Below are 24932 nucleotides of genomic sequence, written 5' to 3'. Positions count from 1 at the left end.
TCCTATAGTTTTTCCAAAAATGATAAGAAAAACACCTATCATTAATGCTCCAAATATATTCACTGATGGGTGAAATAATGGTACAGCAGCAGTAGTTACCCCTGATCAAACTTTTACATTTTTAGTAGCCAAATAATCAGCTCAAAATGTAGAGCTTAATGCAGTATTACAAGTTTTGTGATTTTTAAAGTTTCTGTATTTAATTTATTTTCTGATAGTCAGTATATAGTTAATGCTATAGTATCCCTTGAAGATGCTGGTAGGATTTCCTCTTCCTCTACTGTTTTCACTTTGTTTTCCACTATACAAAGTCTAATCTGGGACAGAGAAGATACAGTCTTTATAGGAAATATCAGGGCACATACAGGGTTGCCTGGAGCCCTTAGTTTGGGCAATGATTTAGCAGATTAAACTACACATGACATACATATTTTCTCTACAATAAAAGAAGCTATACATTTTCATAAAAAGTTCCATGTCAATTCTAATACTTTACAAACGCATTTTAAAATAACCAAGGAACAAGCTAGACAAATAATAAAACAATGTCAAAATTGTGTGACCTTTTTACCACAAGTTAATCTTGAAGTCAATCCTAGAGGACTGATACCTAACCATATTTGACAGATGGACGTCACACACTTGCAAGAATTTGGAAAATTAAAATACTTGCATGTTACAGTTGATGCTTCTTCCAGATTTTTGATGGGCTCCCTGCATGCCAGAGAAAAAACTAGATATTATAGCTCATTGCTTACAAAATTTTGCCACTGTGGGAGTTCCAAAACATTTAAAAACAGATAATGGTCCTGGATATACTTCTGCCTCTTTTTTTTTTTTTAGAGAGAGAGAATTTTAATATTTATTTATTTTTTTAGTTCTCAGCGGACACAACATCTTTGTATGTGGTACCGAGGTTCGAACCCAGACTGCACGCATGCCAGGCGAGTGCCCTACCGCTTGAGCCACATCCCCAGCCTGCCTTCTGCCTCTTTTAAACAATTTTGCTCATCATTTGGCATTACTCATATAATAGGAATCCCATATAATCCACAGGAACAAGGCATAGTTGAAAGAGCTCATCAAACTATTAAAATGTACTTATTAAAGCAAAAAGAGGGAATTGGAAAGGGGTACATATCTCCCAAAGATAAACTTAAAATAACCCTTTTTACTCTAAACTTTTAAAATTTGGATTCATCAGGGCTTAGTGCTGCGGAGAGGCATATGTATCCAAAAAATGTACATAAGCCTAAGGTACTTTGGGAGGATATTTTAACAGGACAATGGAAATGTCCTGACCCAGTGATTGTCTGGAGTCCGGGTTCTGTTTGTGTGTTTCCACAGGGAGAACAGCAGCCAATTTGGATTCCAGAGAGACTAACTAAAGTGATTTCTACAGACCAAAAAGAAGATGACTTGGCTCAAATCCATAACAGCTGATATTCTTACATCTGCAGCAGTGATTCTCCCACACCTGGAGGCTAATGAATAATGAACACCATTAAAGCCTATTTGAAATGTAAAAAACCTTGGGGCTTTCTTGTGGGAATACCTTCAGACCCATTATGCAAGTTACAGGAAAAAGGATGGGATATCCAAAGAAGAGTCACCCCCAGGTGGTAACCAGGATGCCTTTTTCAATATATATTTTATTATTGCCTTTTCCCACCTCATGAAGTTCTATTTTATTTTTTGAGCTCATACAGACCTAGGTTAATATTTTTCTATTTTTTGACTGTGGAGTTTTTAAACATTGCAATGGAGATTTCACTTGTGTAAAGTTACAAGGCCTTTAATATTTTCTTATGTGTTGTATGTTATGTGTGCACACTTGTGTTTTGTGTTGTATGTCTGTATGTGAGTATGTCCATATATCATATATGAGGAAAAAGATGAATGAAAAAATGGATCCAAATTTTTTTTATTCACATCATTTAAATGTTTTAATTTAAATTGGGTAAACAGCTGTTGAGGATTGTTTAAATATGTGAAAAAAAGGAGGTTAACAGATCTGTTTGTTTACTTTCACCCTTCCTTTTCATTATATCTAATTCTATTCAGGATACTAAATTGTTTACAAAATTGCTTATGTTTTTTTTTTTAGTGCCTGCTGAAATGTTACTTTTTTTTTTTTTTTAATCCATCATTGCCAGAATTCCTATCTTCATCCCAATGCCGGTGAATACAAAGACAAAACCAAACTCAGCTTCTGCGATAGCTATCACAAAAAAAAAAAAAAAAAAAAAAAAAAAAAACTGCATAAACTGATGCATCAATGAATAATGTAACTCAACAAGTGATGCTCAACAAGGAGTCGATTTACTTTGGGAGGAAATGAACATATTAATAGATTCCTTTGCTTTGAACTGCTTGCATAACTTGCCTGGACTTTGTATCACTTGTATGCATTGTGAACTATCTTTTGGTGCAGTGAATTGTGGTAGTGCTGATGGTGTCCCTGGTGGTACAATTTTTCCAAAGGACTCATCAATTGACTTGGTGTCGTGGCATTTCTGTATCCTCCTTCCTTCTGCTTGTGTCAGGTCATTCAGATAAAATTTGGGGACCAACAGATGTGAGACAAAAAACCTCATCCCCCCACACTGGCACCAAGGCCAAAGTTGGGGACCAACAGAGGTGAGGCAAAGAACCTCACCCCCCACTGGTGCAACGGCCAAATTTTCAGGCCAACAGAAGTGAGGCAAAAAACCTCACCCCTCCCCCCACTGGTGCAAAGCCCTATCCACAAGTATGGTTGTATGCTGAACCAATAGTCATTGACGGGTATGATCCAATAGCAATGGTACCAACCTAAGACAGAAGGCTGAAACCTTGAGGTCAACTCATCCAATGACGAGTAAGGACCATATGTGGAATTGAACAACCTAAGAAAGGCACAATCCCTAAACCACATGCTTGGTGTTTAATTAAACAGAAGGGGGGAGATGGTGAGCCAAGTCGGAAAGACACATGGCATTTTTGCCAGTATGCAGTGGTTGAGAGGTGACCCCCGTGAGCCATTGAGATGATGATGGTTATGTTAAGCTGTGTATTCTATTGTATATTAGACATTTGCGGTTCGCCTTGGCCCCTTACTTTGGAGTTCTCATGCTATTTTGGAGTTCTTATGGGGATTCCTGGAAAGTTCATATTTGTTGGGGAAGTGCCGGAGAAGGGATTTCCCTTTGGTGGATCCTGGAAGGGCTGTGTGGGTGGCGTCTGCGGGGAGTTCAGGGAATAAAGGAGTTCCTGTTTTTAACCTACATGTGCCTCGTAACAGCTTGGTTATTTTGTGCCCATCAAGACTGTGGCAGTATAGGGCTAGTGGTAAAGTCAGGTTTAGTATAAGTTTACTGGTAGGGCTAGTGTTAAGGTTTAGCCTTGGGTTAGAGTCAGGTTAACACCTAGGGTTAGTTTTATAGTCAGAATAAGGGTCAGGGTTAGGGTTAGAGTTTGGGGTAGGTTAGAGCTAGAATGAGGGCTAGGTTTAGGACTATTAATAGGATTAGGGTTTTGATTAGCCTAAGGATTAGGGATAGGTCTAGGGTTACCATTAGGGTTAGGGTTTTGCTTAGGTTTAAGGATATAGTTAAAGCTAGTGTTAGGGGTAGGGTTAAGATTAGGGTTAGTGTTAAAGCTAGGTTTATGGCTCAGATTACGGCTATTTTTTTGTATTAGCATTAGGGATAGGGTTAGGGCAATGAACAATGTAAAAATAAGGATTAAAATTAGAGTTAGATTTAGGGTTAGTGTTTAAGATTAGTGTTTATGGTTAGGTTTTATATTAGGATGAATTTAGAGCTAGGTTTATTGTTAGCATAGGAGTCAGGGACAGGGTTAGTTTTAGGATTATGACTCAAATTAGGACTAGGTTTACTTTTAGGGTTTAGTTTAAGGTTAGAGTGGTGTTTTAGTGAGTGTTAGGGTAAAAGTCAGGGTCAGGGTTAATTTTCAGGTTAGGGTTAGGACTCGAGTTAGGGCTAGGATTAGTTCTAGGTGTAATTTAGGGTTTGTGTTAAGTTAAGGTTTAGGGTTAGGTCTATTGCTCAGTTTTGTTTTAGTCCCAGGGTTAGGGTTAGCTCTAGTTTTATGATGAATATTAGGTTTAGGTCTAGTGTTAGTGTTAGGCTTAGGCTTATAGTTATGGTTATATTTAGAGTTAATCTTAGATCTTGGATTAGGCTAGGACTAAGGATAGGGCAAGTGTTAGGGCTAGGGTTAGAGCAAGGGTTAGGGATAGGGTTAGAACTAGGAACAGGGCCAGGGTGAGAGTTAAAGTTTGTCTTAGGCTAGGATTAGGGTTAGGGTTTGGACAAGGTTTGGGATAAGGGTTAAGTTAAGGCCAGGATTAGGGCTAGAGTTAGTGTTCAGTTTAGGCCTAGCAACAGGGTTATGGTTAAGGTTATGTTTAGGATAAGGGATGGCTTTATATCTAGGTTTAAAAGTAGGGTTATTGTTAGAGTAGGGAGTGGGCTAGGCGTAGAGTTAGGGTTATGATAAAGGCTAGGTTTAGGGCTAGGATGAGGGCTAGTGGGGTTTTTTTTAGGTTTAGGGTTAGGATTAGGGCTAGGGCTAATATCAGGTCTAGGGTTATGGTTAAAGATAATTTTAGGATTAGGTATAGGTCTACATCTAGTGTAAGGGTTAGGCTTAGGGTAAGGTTCAGTTTAAGAGCTAGGGGAATTTTTAAGGCTAGGGTCAAGTTTTAGGTTCTGTTTAAGTTAGGATTTAGGTTTAGGGCTCGAATTAGCATTAGGGTTAGAGTTAGGGTAATGATAGGGTTTTGTTTCAGGTTCAGATTAGGTTTAGGGTAATTGATAGGGTTAGCATTAGCAATAGGGTTGGGGTTAGGATTAGGGTTAGCATTAGGGTAAGGGTTATGGTTATGATAGTGGGTCAGATTAGAGCTTAGGTTAGAACTAGGGTTATGGTTAGGAATAGGTCTTGAGTTATGGTTAGGGTTAGGTTTAGAACTAGTGTTAGGTTTGGGGTTATGGTGAATGTAAGGGTTCGGTTTTGAGGTAGGATTATAGCTAGGGAAAGAGTTAATTTTAGTGTTAGGTCTAGGGATAGGATTATGGTAGAGTTAATGTTAGGGTTAGGATTACGGATAGGGTTATCATTAAGGTTAGGTTTAGGGTTAGAGTAATGGATAGGGTTAGATAGAGTGTTAGGGGTAGGGTTAGATTTTGGTTTAGGGTTAAGATTTTGGCTATGGTTATATTTAGGTTTATGGTTAGGTTTAGTGTTTGAGTTAGGGTTAGGGCTATGCCGAGCGTTAAATTTACGATTATGTCTGGGATCAGTTTTCAGGTTAGGGTTAGGTTTAGACTTAGGGTTTGGGCTAGAATTATTAATAAGTTTAGGGTTAGGGTAATGGGTAGGTTTAGAGCTAGGTTTAGGGCTAGGATTGAGTTTAGGATTTGGGCTAGGTTTAGGGTTAGAGTTTGTGATAAATCTAGGTTTATGTTTAGGGTAAGGTTTAAGCTTTGTGCTAGGGTTAGGACTAAGGTGAGGACTAGGTTTATGTTAGGGCTAGGGTTAGGGTTACACTTAGGGCTTGGTTTAGGCCTTGGTTTAGCTCTATGTTTTTGTTAGGTTTAGGCCTAGTGTTAGGGCTATGAGTAATGTAAGAGCCAGAGTTATGATTAGGGCTTCTTTTAGTGTTAGAGTTATGGATGTGTTTAGAATTAGGTTTACGTTTTGATAAGGGTCAGGTTTAGAGGTATGTTTAGTGTTAAAGGCAGGGTCAGGGTTCGGGTTACAGTTAAAGTTCAGGTTAAAGCCTGAATTAGGACTAGGCATTGGTCTAGCGGTGGGGTTAGTGTTTGGGTTAGGTTAAGGGTTATTGTAAGGGCCATGGCTAGGTTTTCTTTAGGTCTAGAGCTAGAGTTAAGGCTAGATTTAAAATTACGTTTAGGTCTAGGGCTAATGGTAGGGTTTGGTTTAGGTATAAGGTTACCAGTAGGGCTAGTGTTAAGGTTTGGCTTAGGGTTAGGGTCAGGGTCAGGTTTTGGGATAGGGTTAGAGCTAGAATGAGATCTAGGTTTAGGACTATTAAAAGGGTTATCATTTGGTTAACCTAAGGATTAGGGATATGCCTAGGGTTACCATTAGGGTTAGGGTTTTGCTGAGGGTAAGGGATACTCTTAGAGATAGGTTTAGGGCTAAGTTTAGGGTCATGTTTAGGGTTAAAGTTAGATTTAGGGCTTAGATTAGGGCTAGTTTTTTTGTGAGGTTTAAGGCTAGGGTTAGGGCAATGACTAATGTAAGAACGAGGGTTACAGTTAGGGTTAGTTTTAGCGTTAGGGTTAGGGGTAGGTCAAGTATTAGGGTTAGGTTTAAGGTTAGATTGATATTTATAGCTGGAGTTGGTGTTAGAATATGAGTGAGGTCAGGGTTAGTTTTAGGGTTAGGGTTAGGGTTAGGACTCAAATTAGGTCTAGGGTTACTGTTAGGGTTTGGTTTAAGTTTAGGGTGCTGTTTAGCGCTAGTGTGAGTGTTAGGATATGAGTCAGGGTCAGGGTTATTTTTAAGGTTAGGGTTCGGTCTTGAATTAAGCCTAGGGTTAGTTCTAGGTGTAGTGCTAGTGTTTGGTTTAAGTTAAGATTGAGTGTTAGGCCTGTTGCTCGGTTTTGTTTTAATGCTATGGTTAGGGTTAGGGCTAGTATTATGATTAGATTTAGGGTTAGGGCTAGGGATAGGATTGGGTTAAGATTAATGGTAAGTTTAATGCTAGGATTAGGGCTAGGTTTTGTGTTAGGTTTTGGGCAAGAATAGGGTTAGGACTAATGTCAGGTCTAGGTTTATTGTTAAGGATAGTCTTAGGGTTAGATTTATGGCTAGGTCAAATTTAAGTGTTACATTTAGGGAAAGGGTCAGGTAAAGAGCTAGGGGTATTATTAGGGTCAGGGTCAGGCTTTGTGTTTGGGTTAGGTTAAGGTTTAGGTTTAGGGCTCAAATTAGCATTAAAGTTAGAATTAGAGTAAAGGTAATGGATAGGGTTTAGTTTAGGTTTCAGGTTAGGTTTAGGGTAATGGATATGGTTTTGTTTTGTGATATGTTTAGGGTTAGGCCTAGGGTTAGCATTAGTGTTATTGTTATTTTTAGGGTAATTTATAGAGTGAGACCTAGGGTTAGGGCTAGGGTTAGGTTAGGATTAGGGCTAGAGATAGGGTTAGGGTCAGGGTTAGTGGGAGGGTTAGAGTCAGTATTAGGTTTCCAGTATGGTTTAGGGTTTGAGCTAGGGTTAGTGCTAGGTCTCAGGTTAATTTAGGGTTTGGTCTAGAGTTATAGTCATGGTTAGAGCTAAGGTTAGTGTTAGGGCTAGGGCTATCATTAGATAGGGTAATAGGTTTAGATGTCAGGTTAGAGTTAGGGTTAGGATTAGGTTAGCATTAGGGTTATATTTAAGGTTAGGGTTAGGGTTTGAGCTAGCTTATGGTTAGGATTATGGTAAGATTCACTGTTAGTTCCAGTGTTAGGTTTATTTTTAGGTTTAGGGTAAGTTCATCTTTAGTTCTAGTGTTATTATTAGGGTTAAGTTTAGGGTTAGGTAATGGGTAGGGCTCAAGCTAGGGTTAGGGCTAGGGTTAAGGTTAGGATTAGGGCTAGGGTTAGGGTTAGTGTTAGGTCTTTGGTTAGTTTTGGGGTCAGAGTATGTTTAATGGTTAGGGATTGTGCTAGTACTAGGGCTAGGGCAAGGGTTAGAGTTACAGTCAGGGGTAGTGTAGGGTTAGTGTTACAATTAGAGCTAGGGTTAGCATTAGTTTAGGGTTATGATTAGGGAAATTGATAAGAGTTAGTGCTAGGGTTTGGGCTTTGGTTTTGGTTAGGATTCAGGCTAGTGTTAGGGTGAGGTTTGGGGTTTGGTTTAGCGTCATGTTTTGGGTAAGGTTAAGGGTTTGAGCTAGGGATAGGGCTAGGACGAGGGTTAGGGTTAAGGTTAGGGCTAGGTATAGGTTTAGAGTTATGCTTAGGGTTAGGTTTAGGGCTAGGATTGGGGCTAGGTTTTGTGTGAGGTTTAGGACTAGTGTTAGGTGTATGGGTAATGTAAGAGCTAGGGTTATGGTTATGGCTACTTTTAGGGTTCGTCTAGTGTTAGGATTAGTTTTGGGGTTAGGATAAGGTTTAGACCCAGCCATAACTCTAACACTAAAACAAGCCCTAATTATAACCCTAGCTCTTAAATTACCCTTAGCCCTGACCATAGGCCTAAAGCTAACAGTAAACATAGAGCTAACTCGAGGCCTAAACCTAGCCCTAAGCATAACACTAATACTAACCCTAGCCCTACTCTAACCGTAGCCCTCGCCTTATTCCAAAACCTAGCTCAAAGCTTAACCCTTACCCTAAACATAAACCTAGACCTATCCCTAACTCTAACCCTAACCCTAGCCCTAATCCTAAACTTACCTCTAGCCCTAAAACTAGGTCAAAACCTACCCATTACCCTAACCCTAAACCTAATATTATTGATAATCCTAGCCCGAACGCTAACTCTAAACCTAACCCTAACCAGAAAACTGACCCTAGACAAAACCCTAAGTCTAAAACTCGGCATAGCCCGAACCCTAGCTGAAATCCTAAACCTAACCATAAACCTAAACATAACCATAGCCCTAATCCTAACCCCAAACCAAAATCTAACCCTAACCATAACCCTATATCGAACCCTATCCATTTTTTTAACTCTAAACCCCTTAATGATAACCCTAGCCCTAACCCTAAACATAACACTAACCGTACCATAATCCTATCATAGACATAACCCTAAATCGAACACTTGCCCTAGCCCTAATCAAGCTCAAAACCTAACCCTTACACTAAACATAACCATAAACCTAAATCTAGTTCTAAACATAAACCTAACCATATCTCAAAACCTATTCCTAACCATAACCCTAGTTCTAACCTAAGCTCTAATCCTATCCATGACCCCAATGATAATCTATATCCTAATTCTTACCCTAAGCCTAAACCTAAATTTATTGATAATGCTAACCCTATCTATTACCTTAAACCTAACCTAAATCCTAAACAAAACACTATCATTACCCTAACCCTAACACTAATGCTATTTTGAGCACTAAACCTAAAACCTAACCTAAACCAAACCCTAATCTTGACACTAATCCTAAAAATCTTGGTAGCTCAAAACCTGAACCTTATCCTAAACCTAACACTTAAACTAGATGTAGCCATAAAATTAATGCTAAAACTATCTTTAACCATAATCCTAGACCTGGTAATAGCCCTAGACATAATCTTAGGCCTAAATTTAAAACACTAGCCCTCATTTTAGCCCTAAACCTAGCCTTGAACATAGCCCTAAACCTAACCCTAGCCCTAACCCTACTTTAACCCTCACCCTGCCTCTAAACCTAGCTATAATACCATCCCTTATCCTAAACATAACCCAATCGCTAGGCCTAAGATTAACACTAACCCTAGCCATAATCCTAGACCTAATTTAATCCTATCCCAAACCATAACCCTAATCCTAGCCCTCAGAAAAATTCTAACTCTCACACTAGTCCTATCATAGTTCTAACCCTAACCCTTACAATGACTCTAACCCTAGCCCTAACCATTTCCCTAGCATTAGTCCTAGTCTAAGCCTAGATCTAAACATAACTCTAAATGTAACCCTAACTATAAGCCTAAGCCTAACACTAACAATAGCCCTAACCCTAATACTAATCATAAAACTAGGCCTAGCCCTAACTCTAGGACTAAAACAAAACCGAGCAATAGACCTAACACTAAACCTTAACATAAACCAAACCCTAAACTACACCTAGAACTAATCCGAGCACTAACTCGAGTCCTAACCCTAACCTTAAAACTAACCCTGACCTTGACTCATATCCTAACACTCACCCTAGCTCTAAGCACCACTCTAACCTTAAACCAAACCCTAATATTAAACCTACCCTTAATTTGAGGCCAAATATAATACTAAAACTAACCCTGTCCCTTCTCCTATCCTAACAATAACCCTAGCTCTAATTCATCCTAAGCTTAAACCTAACCCTAGCACTAGAACTACCCTTAACTCTAACCCTAAAGCTAATGCTAGTTGTAACCCTGGTTTTTACATTACCCATTGCCAAAACCCTAGCCCTAACACTAACACAAAAACTATCCCAAATTCTATCCCTAAACCTAGCTTTAAAACTAACCCTAACCCTGACCCTACCCCTAACACTAGCTCTAAATCTATCCTTAAACCTAAGGAAAACCTTAACCCTAATGGTAACCCTAGACCTATCCCTAATCCTTAGGCCAATCAAAATCCTAACCCTATTCAAAGTCCTTAACCTACCCCTCATTTTAGCCCTAAATCTAACCCAAACCCTACCGCTAACTCTGACCCTTATTCTCACCATAACATTAACCCTAGGTCTAAACCTCACCCTAACCCTAGACCAAAACCTAACACTATCTCTACAAGTAACCTTATACCTAAAACTTACCCTACCACTAGCACTAGACCTAAACCTAATCCTAAATCTAGCCTTAACTCTAGCCCTAGGCCTAAACAGAAACCTAGCCCTAGCCCTAACAATAATAACCCTTAACCTATTGCAAAGACTAAACCTACCCCTAGACATAAATCTAGTCCTAATTCTGGCTTTAACCTTAACTCTAACTCTAACATAAACACTGACCCTGCATTTAACATAAGCTATCTGTAAACCTGACTCTATTCGAAAAACTAAACCTAACAGTAGACCTAGCCATAACCTTAACTCTACAACTAGCTTAGGGCTAGTTGTAGAGTTAAAGGTTAACTGCGCTAGGTCTACTGTTAGGTTTAGTTTTTCGAATAGAGTCAGGTTTACAGACCTAGCTTATGTTAAATGCAGGGTCAGTGTTTATGTAGAGTTAGAGATAAGGTTAAAGACCCCAGAATTAGGACCTAAACCTTACTCAAAGCCTAAATCTTACCCTAAATATAAACTTAGACCTATCCCTAAATCTAACCCTAACCCTACCCATAACAATAAACAAAACCCTATACCTAAACCTTGCTCTAAACCTACCAATTTCCCTAACCCTAACCCTAACCATATTGATAACACTAGCCATAATCCTAACCCTAGCCATAACCAGAAAACTAACCTTAGACCTAACCCTAAACCTAACACTAGCCATAGTCTTAAACCTAGCTCAAACCTGAACGCATACCAGAAACCTACACCTAACCATGCCTTAACCTTAACTCTAAAACTAAATAAAATCCTAACCCTAAACCTATATCTAACCGTATCCATTACCCTAACTCTTTTCCTAACACTAATGATAATCTTAGCCCTAACCCTAACCCTAACACTAGACATACCATAGTCCTCTGCCTAGACATAACAATGAACATAACCCTCCACCTAGCTATAGCCCTAACTCTAGCTCAAACCTTAACTCTTACCCCAAACAAACCATAGCCCAACCCCTAACCCTAATCCTAACCATAACCATAGCCCAAACCCTAGCTCTAACTCTATCCATTACCCTAACCCTAACCCTAAACCTAATGCTGACACTAGCGCTAACACTAACACTAACTCTATCCCTAGCCCTGATTCTAAACTGAACCCTCAACATAGCCCTAGCACTTACTAAATCCCTGACCCTTACCCTTAACCTAACTGTAAAAAAATCCGAAGCCTAACACTAACACTAAACCATAGCCTTAATCCTAGCTCTAACCCCACCCATTACCCTAATCCTAACCATAAACCTCATTATAACCCTAGCCTTAACCCTAAACCTACTCTGACACTAACCATAAACCTAACTCTAGACCTAACTGTAAACCTAACCCTTGCTGTAGTCCTAACCTAGCTCAAACCCTTACATTTACACTAAACCTAACACTAACCCAAGTCCTAAACATAAAGCTAATCCTAACCCTATCCTGACATCTAAACCTGTCCATTACCCTACCCCTAATGATAACCCTAGCACTAACCCTAATACTAAACTTAACCCTAGACCTAACCCTAAACTTAATCCTAGCCTTAGCACTAACCCTAGCTCAAACCCTAACCCTTACCCTAAACCTAACCCTAGACTTAACCCAAAACCTAACCTTAACTCTAGCCCTAATCTTAAACATGACCTTAGCCCTAACCTTAACTGTAACCCTATCCATTACCCTAATGATAAGCATAAACCTAATGCTAACCCTGGGCCTATCCATTGCCCTAACCCTATCCATTACCCTAAACCTAACCTGAAGCCTAAACCTAACACTATCCATTACCCTAATTCTAACTCTAATGCTAATTTGAGCCCTCATCCTAACCCTTAACCTAATATAAACCCAATACCTGACACTGACTATTTTATTACCCCTAGCTCTAAACCTGAACCTTACCCTAAACCAAACTCTGACACTAAACCTAGCCATAAACCTTACCTTAAAACTATTTTTAACCATAATCCTAGACCTGATATTAGCCCTAGCCCTAAATATTGCCATAACCCTAACACAAATCACTAGACCTCATCCTAGCCCTAAACCTAGCCTTGATCCTAACCCGAACCCTAACTCTAGTCCTATCCCTAAATTTATCCCTTGCCCTAGTTCTGAACCTAGCTATAACCCCATCCCTTCCCCTAAATCTAAACCTAATCCTAACCCTAGACTTAATCCTTACACTAATCATATAGCTGATCCTAGCCCTAATTTAGCCCTAACCTTAAACATTAACCTAAACAAACCCTAACCTTGACCATGACCCTAATAATACCCAACCTCTAAAACTGACCTCATCCCTAAAACCTAACCCTTACATTATACCTAGCCATAAACCTAACAAAGAAACTATCCCTAACCATAATGACCCTATCCCTTATATTCGCCTTAGCCCTAATGCTAGCCCTAAATCTAACAAAATCCATAGCCCTAATATTGTACCTAAACCTAGTCTTAATCCTAAACCTACCACTTAATCCTAAATCCTACCACTAGCCATAACACTAAATTTAACTGGTGCCCTAGCCCTAAACCTAAATATAAATCATATAATACCCTCATCCTAATCCTAATCCTAGCCCCAAACAAAGGCCTAGCCCTAATACTAACTCAAGCTCTAATCCTAGCCCTAATTTAGCCCTAACCCTAAACCTAACTATATCCCTAGCCCTCAGACTAACTCTAACTCTCGTCCTAGCCCTATCCCTAGTTCTAACCCTATCCCTTACCATAACACAAAGGCTAGCCCTAACCCTAGCCCAAATATAGCCCTAAACTTAGCACTATCCCTAAACGTAGATCTAACCCTAACTCTAACCCTAACCCTAACCCTAAACCTAAACCTCACCCTAACACTAGCCCTTACCCTAATGGTAATTTAAAAACTAGCTTACCTTTGCCATAGCCCTCAAACTAAGCTGAGCTATAGCCCTAATCCTAACTCATAACCTAAACCAAAATCTAACAATAAATGTAGCCCTAACCCTAGCCCTATTTTGAGCCCTAACCCTAACCCTACAATTAATACTGACCATGACTCTGACCATAAAACTAACCCTAATTCCAAACATCACCCTAATCCTAAACCTAACCCGAACACTAGACCTATCCCTAAACCTAACCCTAAAATTATCCCTAATTGTAATGCAAGTTCTTACATTAGTTATAGCCCTAATTCTAACAAAAACCTAGCCCTAATAGGAGCCCTAAGCTAGCTTTAAGCCTAAACCTAATCCTAACCCTAGCCCTAAACATAACCCTAACCCTAGCTCTAAACCTATCACTTACCCTAAACCAAACCCTCACCCTAATGCTACCCTAGTGCTAACCGTAATCCTTAGCCTACCGCAAACCCTAACTCTATTACTAGTTTTAACCCTAGGCCCTCAATCTATCTCTAACCTTAATCCAAACCTTAAGGCTATCCCTGACTCTTATTCTGACCCTAACACTAACCTTAGGTCTAAGCCGGACCCTAACCCAAAACCAAACCCTAACACTTGCCCTACCATTAAACTTATACTTAAACCTAACGGTAACACTCGCACTAGACCTAAACTTAATCCTAAATATAGCCATAACTCTAGCCCTAGCCCTAAACAAAAACCTAACCCTAGCCCAAACAATAACCATTAATCTAACACAAAGATTAACCCTACCCCTAGACTTAAGTCTAGTTCTAATTCTGGCCCTAACCCTAAAGCAAATGCTAACCCAAACACTGACCCTTACCCTAACACAAACCCTAGCTCTAAACCTTATCCTAACTCAAAACCTAACCATAATACTAGACTCATCCATAACCCTAACCCTAAAACTAGTCATAAACAAAACCCTAGATCTTAAATTACCCATAGCCCTAACACTAGCCATAAACCTCAAACAAAACCTAGCACTAAACCTAGCCCTAAACCTATCTCTAAGCATAACCCTAACACTAGCCCTAGCAATAACCCTAATCCTAACGTTGCCCTAAACCTAACCCTAGCTCAATCGCTAACCCTTGCTCTAAACATAAACCTAGCTCTAACCCTAACCCTAAACCTAAACCTAGACCTTATCCTAACTGTAACCATAGCCAAATCCCAGCTCAAACTCTATCCATTACCTTAAATATAACCCTGATCCTAATGCTAATCCAAGCCCTAACTCTAACCCTAAACCTAACTGTAGTCCTGATTCTAACCATAACCCTCACCCTAGACCTAAAACTAGCTCAAAGCCTAACACTTACCCTAAAACTAACCCTGACACTAACCCTAGCCTATCCATAACCCTAGCCAAAATCCTAACCTTAATGGAAGCCCTAACACTAGCACTAACCCTATTCATTAATTACCCTAAACATAAGCCTGTCCCAAATGCTAATCCTAGGCCCAACACTAACCCTATCGCTAACACTAACCCTATACATTACACTAAACCTAACCTGAAGCCTAACCATAACCCTATCCATTACTCTAACCCTAACCCTAACCATAACACTAATTTGAGCACTAACCCTAAATCTTAACCTAACCAAACCCTAAACCAGACTTTTACCATAATAATACACCTAGCTCTAAACCTGACCCTTACCCTAAACCTAATACTTACACTAGGCCTAGACATAAACCAAACCCTAATACTATCCCTATAACCCTAGAACTGATATTAACCCTAGCCCTAATTCTAGAACTAACCCTAACATAAATCCTAGCCATCATCTTAGTCCTGAACTGAGCCTTAATTCTAACCTGAAACTTCACCCTAATTATATCCCTAATTTTAACCCTCGATCTAGCCATTAACCTAGCTATAACCCCATCCCTTCCCCTAAAACTAACCATAAAACTAACACGAACACTAACACAAACCCTAGTCCTAACCATAGGCCTAACTATAATACTAACACTAACACTAATCCCAGCCCTAATTTAGTGATAACCCTAACCAAACTCCTAAGCCTAGCCCTAAGATTAAATCTAACTCTCATCCTAACCCTACTTATATATCCAACCCTATCCATTACCATAACCTTAACATCATCCCTATCCTTAGCCCTAACCCTAGCAATAGGCCTAACCCTAGATCTAACAATAATTCTAAATTTAACCCTAACCTTAAGCCTTAACCTCACCCTACCACTAGCTGAACACTGCACTAATCATAAAACTAACCCTAAAACTAGCCCTAGCCCTAAAACAAAACAAAACCATCACCCTAAACCTACACCTGAACCTAAACCAATCCCTAACGCTACAACTAGCCATAACACTAGCTCTAATTTGAGTCCTAGGCCTAAAACTAACCCTGACCCAGACTCTTAACCAAACACTAACCCTAGCTCTAAATATCACCTTAAACCTAAAGCTAATGTTAACACTAGACCTAGCCCAACCCTAACCCTAAAACTAATGCTAGTCATAACCCTAGTTCTTACATTAGCCATTGCCCTAACCCTAGCCATAACCCCAACACAAGAAGCCCTAATCTGAGCCCTAACACTAGATTAATTCTAACCTAACCCTAGATCTAACCCTAACCCTTACCCTAAGCCAAATCCTATTTATAATGCTAAGCCAAGTCTTAAACCTAATCCATAGCCTAAACCAAACATTAAACCTAGTATTAGTCCTAACCAAAGCCCTCATTTTCTCTCTAATCCTAACCCAATACCTAACCCTAAATTTCACTCTTATTCTGACCCTAAGACTAATTATAGGTCTAAACCTGACCCTTACCCTAAACTGAACCCTAAAACTAGCCCTACCAGTAACCTTTAACCTAAACCTAAGCCTAACACTAGCCCTAGACCTAAACCTAATCCTAAATCTAACGATAACTCTAGCCCTAGACCTAAACAAAAAATTAGTCCTAGCGCTTAAAATAACCCTTAATGTAAATCAAACACTAACACTACCCTGAAACCTAAACCTAGTCCTGATTCTGGCTTTTACACTAATCCTAACTCTAACCTGAACAGTGACCCTAACATTAACACTAAACCTAGCTCTAAACCTCACTCTAAACCAAAAACTAAACCTAACACTAGACCTAGCCATAACCCTAACCCTAAAGCTACCCTAATTAGAACCCTAGATCTTACATTACCTATAGCACTAGCCCTAAGCTTAAACCTAACACAAAATGTAGCCCTAATTTAACCCTAAACCTACCGTAAGCATAACCTTAACCCTAAACCTAGTCTTAAACCTCACCCTAACCCTCACCTTAGTCATAACACTAGCTCAAATCCTAAACCTTACCCTAAATCCAGTAGTAAATCTAGCCATAAAACAAAAATTCACCCTAAAACTAACCTTATATCTAACCCAATCTATTACCCTAAACGTAACCCTCACCCTAATGAAAACCCTAGCCCTAAACCTAAACCTGACCCTGACCATAACCATAGCCCTAACCCTAGAAAATCACTAAAGCTAACCCTCACCCTAGGACTAACCCTAGCTCAAAATCTAACCTTTACCATAAACCTAACCCTAACCCTAGTCTAAGCTAAGATTTGTAGCCCTAATCCAAATCCTAACCCTAACTATAGCGCTAATACAAACACTAAGCCTACCCCTAGACCTAAACCTAGGCTTAATTCTGGCTGTAACCCTAACTCTAACTCTAACCTGAACACTGACCCTACCTTTAACAGTAAACCTATCTCTAAACCTGACCTAACCAAATATCTAAACCTAAAACTAGATCTAGCCATAACCCTAACTCTAAAACTAGCCATAATCATTACCCTAGCTCTTACATTACACACAACCATAACAATAGATTAATTCTAACCCTAAACCTAATACAAACCTAGAGGTAATCCTAGGCCTAAACCTAGCCCTAAGCATAATCCTAACCCTAACCCTAGCCTTAATCCCAACCTAACCCTCGATTGGTCTTAACCCTAGCTAAAAGCGAAACCCTTACCCTAAACATAAACCTACACCTATCCCTAAATCTAACCCCAACCCTAGTCCTAAACCTAACCTTAACTCTAGCCCTAAACCTAAGCCTAACTCTATTGATAATCCTAGGCCCAAACCTAACCCTAAACCTAACCAGAAAACTAACCATAGACCCAACAATAAACCTCACACTCACCATAGACCTAACTCTAGCTCAAATCCTAACCCTTATCATAAACCTAAACACAACCATAGCCCTAAACCCAAGCCTAAACCTCAATCTAACACTAACCAAAACCCCATACTTACATCTAACCATATCCATTAATCTAAAACTAACACTACCCCAATAATGACGCTAACCCTAATCCTAACTCTAACCCTAATCATACTGTAATCTTATCTCTAGACCTAATTCTAAACCTAACCCTCACCCTAGCCCTAACCCTAGATCAAAAAATAACCCTTATGCTAAACATAACCAAAACCCTAACCCTAGTTCTAACCCTTACCCAAACCATAACTCAAGACCTATTCCTAACCATAACCCTAGCCCTAATCGTAGCTCTAACACAATCCATTATCCTAATCATTACCCTTACCCTAATGCTAACCCTAGGCCTAACACTAACCCTAATGCGTACCCTAACCCAAATCCTAACAATTACCCCCAAATTAACCCTAACCCTAACCCTAACTCAAGACCTATTCCTAACCATAACCCTAGCCTTAACCTTAGTTCTAACCCTACCAATTATCCTATCAATTACCCTCACCCTAATGCTATCCCTAGGCCTAACACTAACCCTATCACTAACCCTAATCCTACCAATTACCCTAAACCTAAACCTAAACCCTAAACTCAACTAAACTGTAACTCTGAGCCTGACCCTAATAATTTCCCTACCTCTAAACCTGAACCTTACCCTAAACCTAACACTTACACTAGATCTAGTCATAAATTTAATCCTAAAACTATCCTCAAACGTAATCCTAGGACTGGCATTAGCCCTAGCCCTGATCCTAGCCCTAACCCTAACAAAAACCCAAGTCCAATTCAAACCCTAAACCTAGCCTTAATCCTAACCCTAACCCTAACCATAACACTAACACTAGCCCTAACCATAACACTAACCCTAGCCCTAATCTTAGCCATAATTTTTTTCCTATCCCTAACCCTAACCCTAGACCTAACAATAACTCTAAATTTCACACTATCTTAGCACTAATTCTAACCCTATCCCTTACCATAACCATAACCCTAGCCCTAGACCTAGTTCTAACCCTTGCCCTATCCACAGCCCTAGTACTTATCTTAGACCAAATCTAACTCTAAATCTAACCCTAACCATAAGCCTAAACCTAACCCTAACACTTGCCCTAACCCTATTCCTAAAACTCGCCCTAACCTTAGCCCTAGCACTAAAACAAAACCAAGCCATAGCTCTAACCCTAACTCTTAAACTAACCAAACCCTAACCATACATCTACCCCTAACCCTAGCCCTAATTCAAGATTTAAGCCGAACCCTAAAACTGATCCTGACCCTGATTCTGAAACTAACACTTACCCTATCTCTAAATATCATCCTAACCCTAACACTAAACCTAGCCCTAATCTTAACCCTAAATTAGCCCTAATTGTAACCCTTGTAATTACATTAGTCATAATCCTAACCCTAGCACTAACTTAACCCCAAACCTAGCCCTAATCCGAGCTTTAACTCTAACTCTAACCCTAACCCTAGCCCTAATCATAACCACAACCTTAACCCTAAACCTAACTCTAACCCTCTCCACTATCATAACCCTAACCCTAACCCTAATGCAACCCTAGGCCTATACATAATGTTATCTCTAATCCTATCCTATCCATTTCACTAAATCTAACATGAACTATAAAACTAAGCCTATCATTACCCTAACCCTAACCCTAATGATAATTCTATCCCTACCTTTAAGACTTAACCTATCCTAAACCCTAACCAAGACCTTGACCTTAATAATAAGGCTAGCCTAATCCTGACTCTAACCCTAATCCTAAACCTTTCACTAGACGTAGCTATAATCCTAACCCTAAAACTATCTTTATACATAATTCTTGATCTGAAATTACTCATACTTCTAATCCTAGCCCTAACCCAAAAACAAACCCTAGCCCTCATCCTAGCCCTAAACCTAGGCTTAATCAATAACCTAACAATAAACATAGAACTAAACTTAATTCTAAACACCATTCTACCTCTAAACCTAGCTATAACACTATCCTTTACCCTAAATTTAATCCTAAATATAACCCTAACTCTATACTTAAACTGAACACTAACCTTAACCCTAATCCTAGCCCTAATTTAGACCTATCCCTAACCCTAACCCTAACCTTAGCCTGAAGACTAACTCTAATTCTCAAACTAGCCTTACCACTAGTTCAAAACCTATTTCTTACCATCATTCTAACCCTAAACCTAACCCTAGCACTAACCCTTGTCCTATTTTTAATACTAGCCCTAACCCTGTATCTAACCCTAACTCTAAATTTAACCCTAACTCTAAATTTAACCCTAACCCTAAGCCTAAGCCTAACCTTAACACAAACATTAAACCTATCCCTAACCCTATCCCTATTGCTAATCTCAAAAAAAAAAAAATAGCACTAACACTAACCTTAGCAGTAAAACAAAACCGAGCAATAACCCTAACCCTAAACCTTAACTTAAACCAAATACTAACACTACACCTATACCAAACTCTAGGCTTAATTCGACTTCTAACAGTAATCTCAAAACTAACCCTGACCCGGACTCATATGCTAGACTCACCCTAGCTCTAAACACCATCCTAACTTTAAACCAAAACCTAACAGTAACCCTAGCCCTTATTTGAGTCCTAACCCTAACCCTGGCCGTCACTCATATTGTAACACTAACCCTAGCTCTAAATATCACCCTAACCTTAAACTTAACCCTAACACTAGACCTACACCTAAACTTAACCCTAAAACTAACCCTAATTGTAATCCTAGTTCTTACATTAGCGATTGCCCTAACACTTGCCCTCAAAGTAACACAAAAACTAGCCCTAATCTGAGCCCTAAACCTAGCTTTAACCTAATCCTAACCCTACCTCTAGCCCTAACACTAACTCTAACACTATCCCTAACTCTAACCCTATCCTTTACCCTAAATGAAACCCCGACCATAATGGTAACCCTAGACCTATCCCTAACACCCTAGAACTCATTCCAGCCCTAAACCTAGCCTTAGTCATAACTCTAATGAAGCCCTAGCCCAAACCCTAATTCTAACCTTCACCCTAGTCCTAAAACTAGCTCTAACCCCATCGCTTAAACTAAACATAACTCTAAGCCCAAAACTAACTCAAGGTCTAAACATAACCATAAACCTAGCCCTATACCTAGCCCTAATTAAGCCCTATACCTAACCCAAACCTTAAGCCTATCCTTAAGACTAACTCTCACTTTCGCCCTGCCCCATCCCTAGCTCTAACCCTATCCCTTACATTAACACTAATCCTAGCCATAAACCTAGATCTTACATTAGCCCTATTGTTAGCCCTACACCTAACCCTAGATCTAATCCTAACTCTAACTCTAACCCTAAGCCTAAACCTAACACTAACACTAGCCCTAAACCTAACACTAATCCTAAAACTAGCACTAACCATATCCCTAGCCCAAAAACAAAAGTGAGCCATAGCCCTAACTTTAAAACTTAAACTAAACCAAAATGTAAACCTACACCTAGCCCTAATCCTAGCACTAATTTGAATATAAAACCTAACCTTAAAACTCATCCTGACCTTTAATTTAACCCTTACACTAACTCTAGCTTTTAACATCACCTTAACCCTAATCCTACCCTAACACTAGACCTAGTCCTAACCCTAATCCTATAACTAGCCCAAATCATAACCCTAGTCTGTACATTGGCTGTGAATTTAAACCTAGCCCTAACTCTAATCAAAACCTAGCTCTAAACTGAGACCTAACTCTAGCTTTAACCCTTACACTAACTCTAACACTAGCCCTAACCCTAACCCTAAACATAGCCCTAACCCTAGCTCTAACCCTATCCCTTACCCTAAGTTAACCCTTACCCTAATACTAACACTAGTCTTAACCCTAATCCTTACTTTAACCCAAACCCTATTAGTAGTCCTAACCTTAGCCCTCATTCTAGCTCTAACCATAATCCAAACCTGACACTTATTCTGACCCTAACTGTAACAGTAGGTCTAAACCTGACCCTAACCCTAAACTGAACCCTAACACTAGTACTAGTAATAAACCTATACCTAAACCTAACCCTAACCCTAAACCTCGCACTAATTCTATCCCTTACCCTAAGCCAAACCCTAACCCTAATGCTAACCCTAATTTTAACCCTAATCCTTAGCCTAACACAAATCCTAACTTTATTACTAGTCCTAACCCTAGCTATCATTCTAGTTATAACCATAACCCAAACACTAACCCTAACCCTGGCCCTTATTCTGACCCTAACCATAAACCCAACCCTAACACTAGCCCTAGACATAAACCTAATCCTAAATCTAGCCATATCTCTCACCCAAGACCAAAACAAAAACCTAGCCCTAGCCTTAATGATAACCCTTAACTTAACCCAAAAACAAACCCTACATATAGACGTAACCAATACTAATTTAGGCTCTATCCCTCAACGTAATCCTAATCCAAATACAGACCCTGACACTAACACTAACTTAGTTTTAAAACTGACCCTAACCAAAACATAAACGTAACACTAGACATAGCCAAAACACTAACCATAACCCTAGTACTTATATACCCATAGCCCTAATCCTAGCTCTAAACCTTAAACAAAATTTAGCCCTAATCCTACGCCTAAACCTAGCCCTAAGCATAACCCTAACCCTAAACATATCCTTCAAGCTAATCCTAACCCTCAGCTTAGACCTAACCCTAGATAAATCCCTAACCTTAGCCCTAAACATAACCCTAGCCCTATCCCTAAACCTAACGCTAACACTAGCCCTGATCATGATATTAATACTAGCCCTAATACTGTCTCTAAAATTATCCATTACAATAAACCTAACCCTAAACCTAATGATAACCCTAGCTCTAACTCTAACTGTAAACCTAATCCTAGACCAAACCCTAAACTTCACCCTCATCATAGCCCTAACCCTAGATCAAACCCTAAACTATACTCTAACCTTAATCCTAGCCCACACCCTAACACTAATCCTAAACCTAAAACTACCCCTAACCCTAACCCGACATCTAATCCTATCCATTAACCTAACACTAAAGGTAACCTTAGCCCTAACCCTAATTCTAACACTAATATTAAATGTAAATCTAACCCTAGACATAACACTAAACCTAACACTCACCCTAGCACTAACCTAAGTTCAAAACCTAACCAATATCCTAATCCTAACCCAAACACTAACTCTAGGCCTAGCCCTAACCCTAACCCTAACTCTAGCCCTAATCCTAACCAAAACGCTAGCCCTAACCCTAGCTCTAATGATATCCATTACCTGAACAATAACCAAAACACAAATGCTAACCCTAGGGCTAACTCTAAACCTATAATTAACCCTAATCATACCCATTATCCTAATCTTAACCTGAATGCTAAACCTAAACCTATCCATTACCCTAAACCTAACACTAACCCTAACCCTAATTTGAGCCCTAACCCTAAAACTTAACCTAACCAATAAATGAAACCTGAAGTTGACCTTAAAAAAACACCTAATTCTAAACTTGATCCTTACCCTAAACCTAACCCTTATACAAGATCTAGCCATGACACTAACCCTATAAGTACTCCTAGCCATAACCCTAAAACTGACATTATTCCTATCCCTAAAATTTGCCCTAAACCTAACAAAAACCCTAGTGCTCATCTTAACACCAAATCTACCTTAATCTTAACCCAATCCTAACCCTATCCCTAAACCTAATTCTAATCATTGCCCTAACCCTAAACCTAGCAATAACCCCATCTCTTCCCCTAAACCTAATCCTAAACCTAACCCTAAACCTAACCCTAAACATAGCCCTAACATTAGGCCTAACCCTAACACTAATCTAAGACCTATTCCAAGGCCTAGTTTAGCCCTAACCCTAACCCTAACCCTAGCCTTAAGACTAAATCTAACTCTTGACTAGCCCTCTTTCTAGTTCTAACCCTATCCCTTACCATAACCTTAACATTAGCCCCAAAACATGACCGAGCTATAGCACTAATGCTAATCCTCAACTTAAACCAAATCCTAACCCTATATCTAGCCCTAAACCAAACCGTAATTCAAGTCCTATCCCTAACCTAAAACTAACCCTGACCCTGACTCTGAACCTAACACTAACCTAAGCTCAAAACATCACCCTAAACTTAAACCTAACCCTAAAACTAGATTTAGCCCTAACTGTAACCCTAAAATTAGCCCTAATCATAACCCTACTTCTTACATTAGCCATATCCCTAACAATAGCCCTAAAAAACCCAAAACCTAGCCCTAATCTGAGCCCAAATCCTAGCTTTAACCCTGTCTCTAACCCTAAATGTAGCTCTAACCCTTACCCTAAACCTAACCTTAAAATTAATCCTACACTAACCCTAAAACTAACCCTAAACCTAGCCTAACCCTAACCAAAACCCTAGCCCTATCCCTAGCTCTAACCCTATCCAATACCCTAACTGAACCCTAACCCTAATGCTAACCCTCAGCCTAACCCTAACACATCAGCTAACCCTAACCTATCCATTATCCTAAACATAACCCTAACACTAAAGCTAACCTAATTCTAGACCTAGACGTAAAGTAACCCTAAAACTAGCCCTAATTGTAACCCTAGTGCTTACATTAGCCGTAGACCTAAAGCTAACACAAAACCTAGCCCTAATCCGAGCATTAACACTAGCTTTAACTCTAACCCTAGCCCTAACCCTAACCCTCACCCTAAGCCTAGCCCTAACCCTAGCACTAACACTTTCCTTACTCTAAGCCAAACTCTAACTCTAAAGCTACCCAGTTTTAACATAATCCTTAGCCTATCCCAAACCCTAACTCTATTACTAGTCCTAACACTAGCTCTCAATCTAGTTATATCCCTATTCAAAACCCTAAATCTAACCTTGACCCTAATCTGACCCTAATACTAACCATAGGTCTAAACCTGACCCTAACCCTAAACTGACCCCAACATTGGTGCTACCTGTAACCCTATACCTATACCTAACACTAACACTAGATCTAGATCTATACCTAATCCTTCATCTAGCAATAACTCTAGCCCTAGTCCTAAACAAAAACCTAGCCCTACTCCTAACAATAACCCTTAACCTAACCCAAACACTAACCCTATTCCTAGACGTAACCCTAATCCTAGTGTTGGACCTAATCAGAAACTTAACCCTAACCCAAACACTGACCCTTACCCTAACACAAACCCTAGCTCGAAACCTTTTCCTAACCGAAAACCTAACCCTAAACTAGACCTAGACATATAACTAACTCTAAAACTAGCCA

This window comes from Urocitellus parryii, chromosome 4 (genome assembly GCF_045843805.1).
Source record: "Urocitellus parryii isolate mUroPar1 chromosome 4, mUroPar1.hap1, whole genome shotgun sequence".
NCBI lineage: Eukaryota > Metazoa > Chordata > Mammalia > Rodentia > Sciuridae > Urocitellus > Urocitellus parryii.
The sequence above is the reverse complement of the archived record's forward strand: the minus strand, read 5'-3'. Positions refer to the sequence as shown.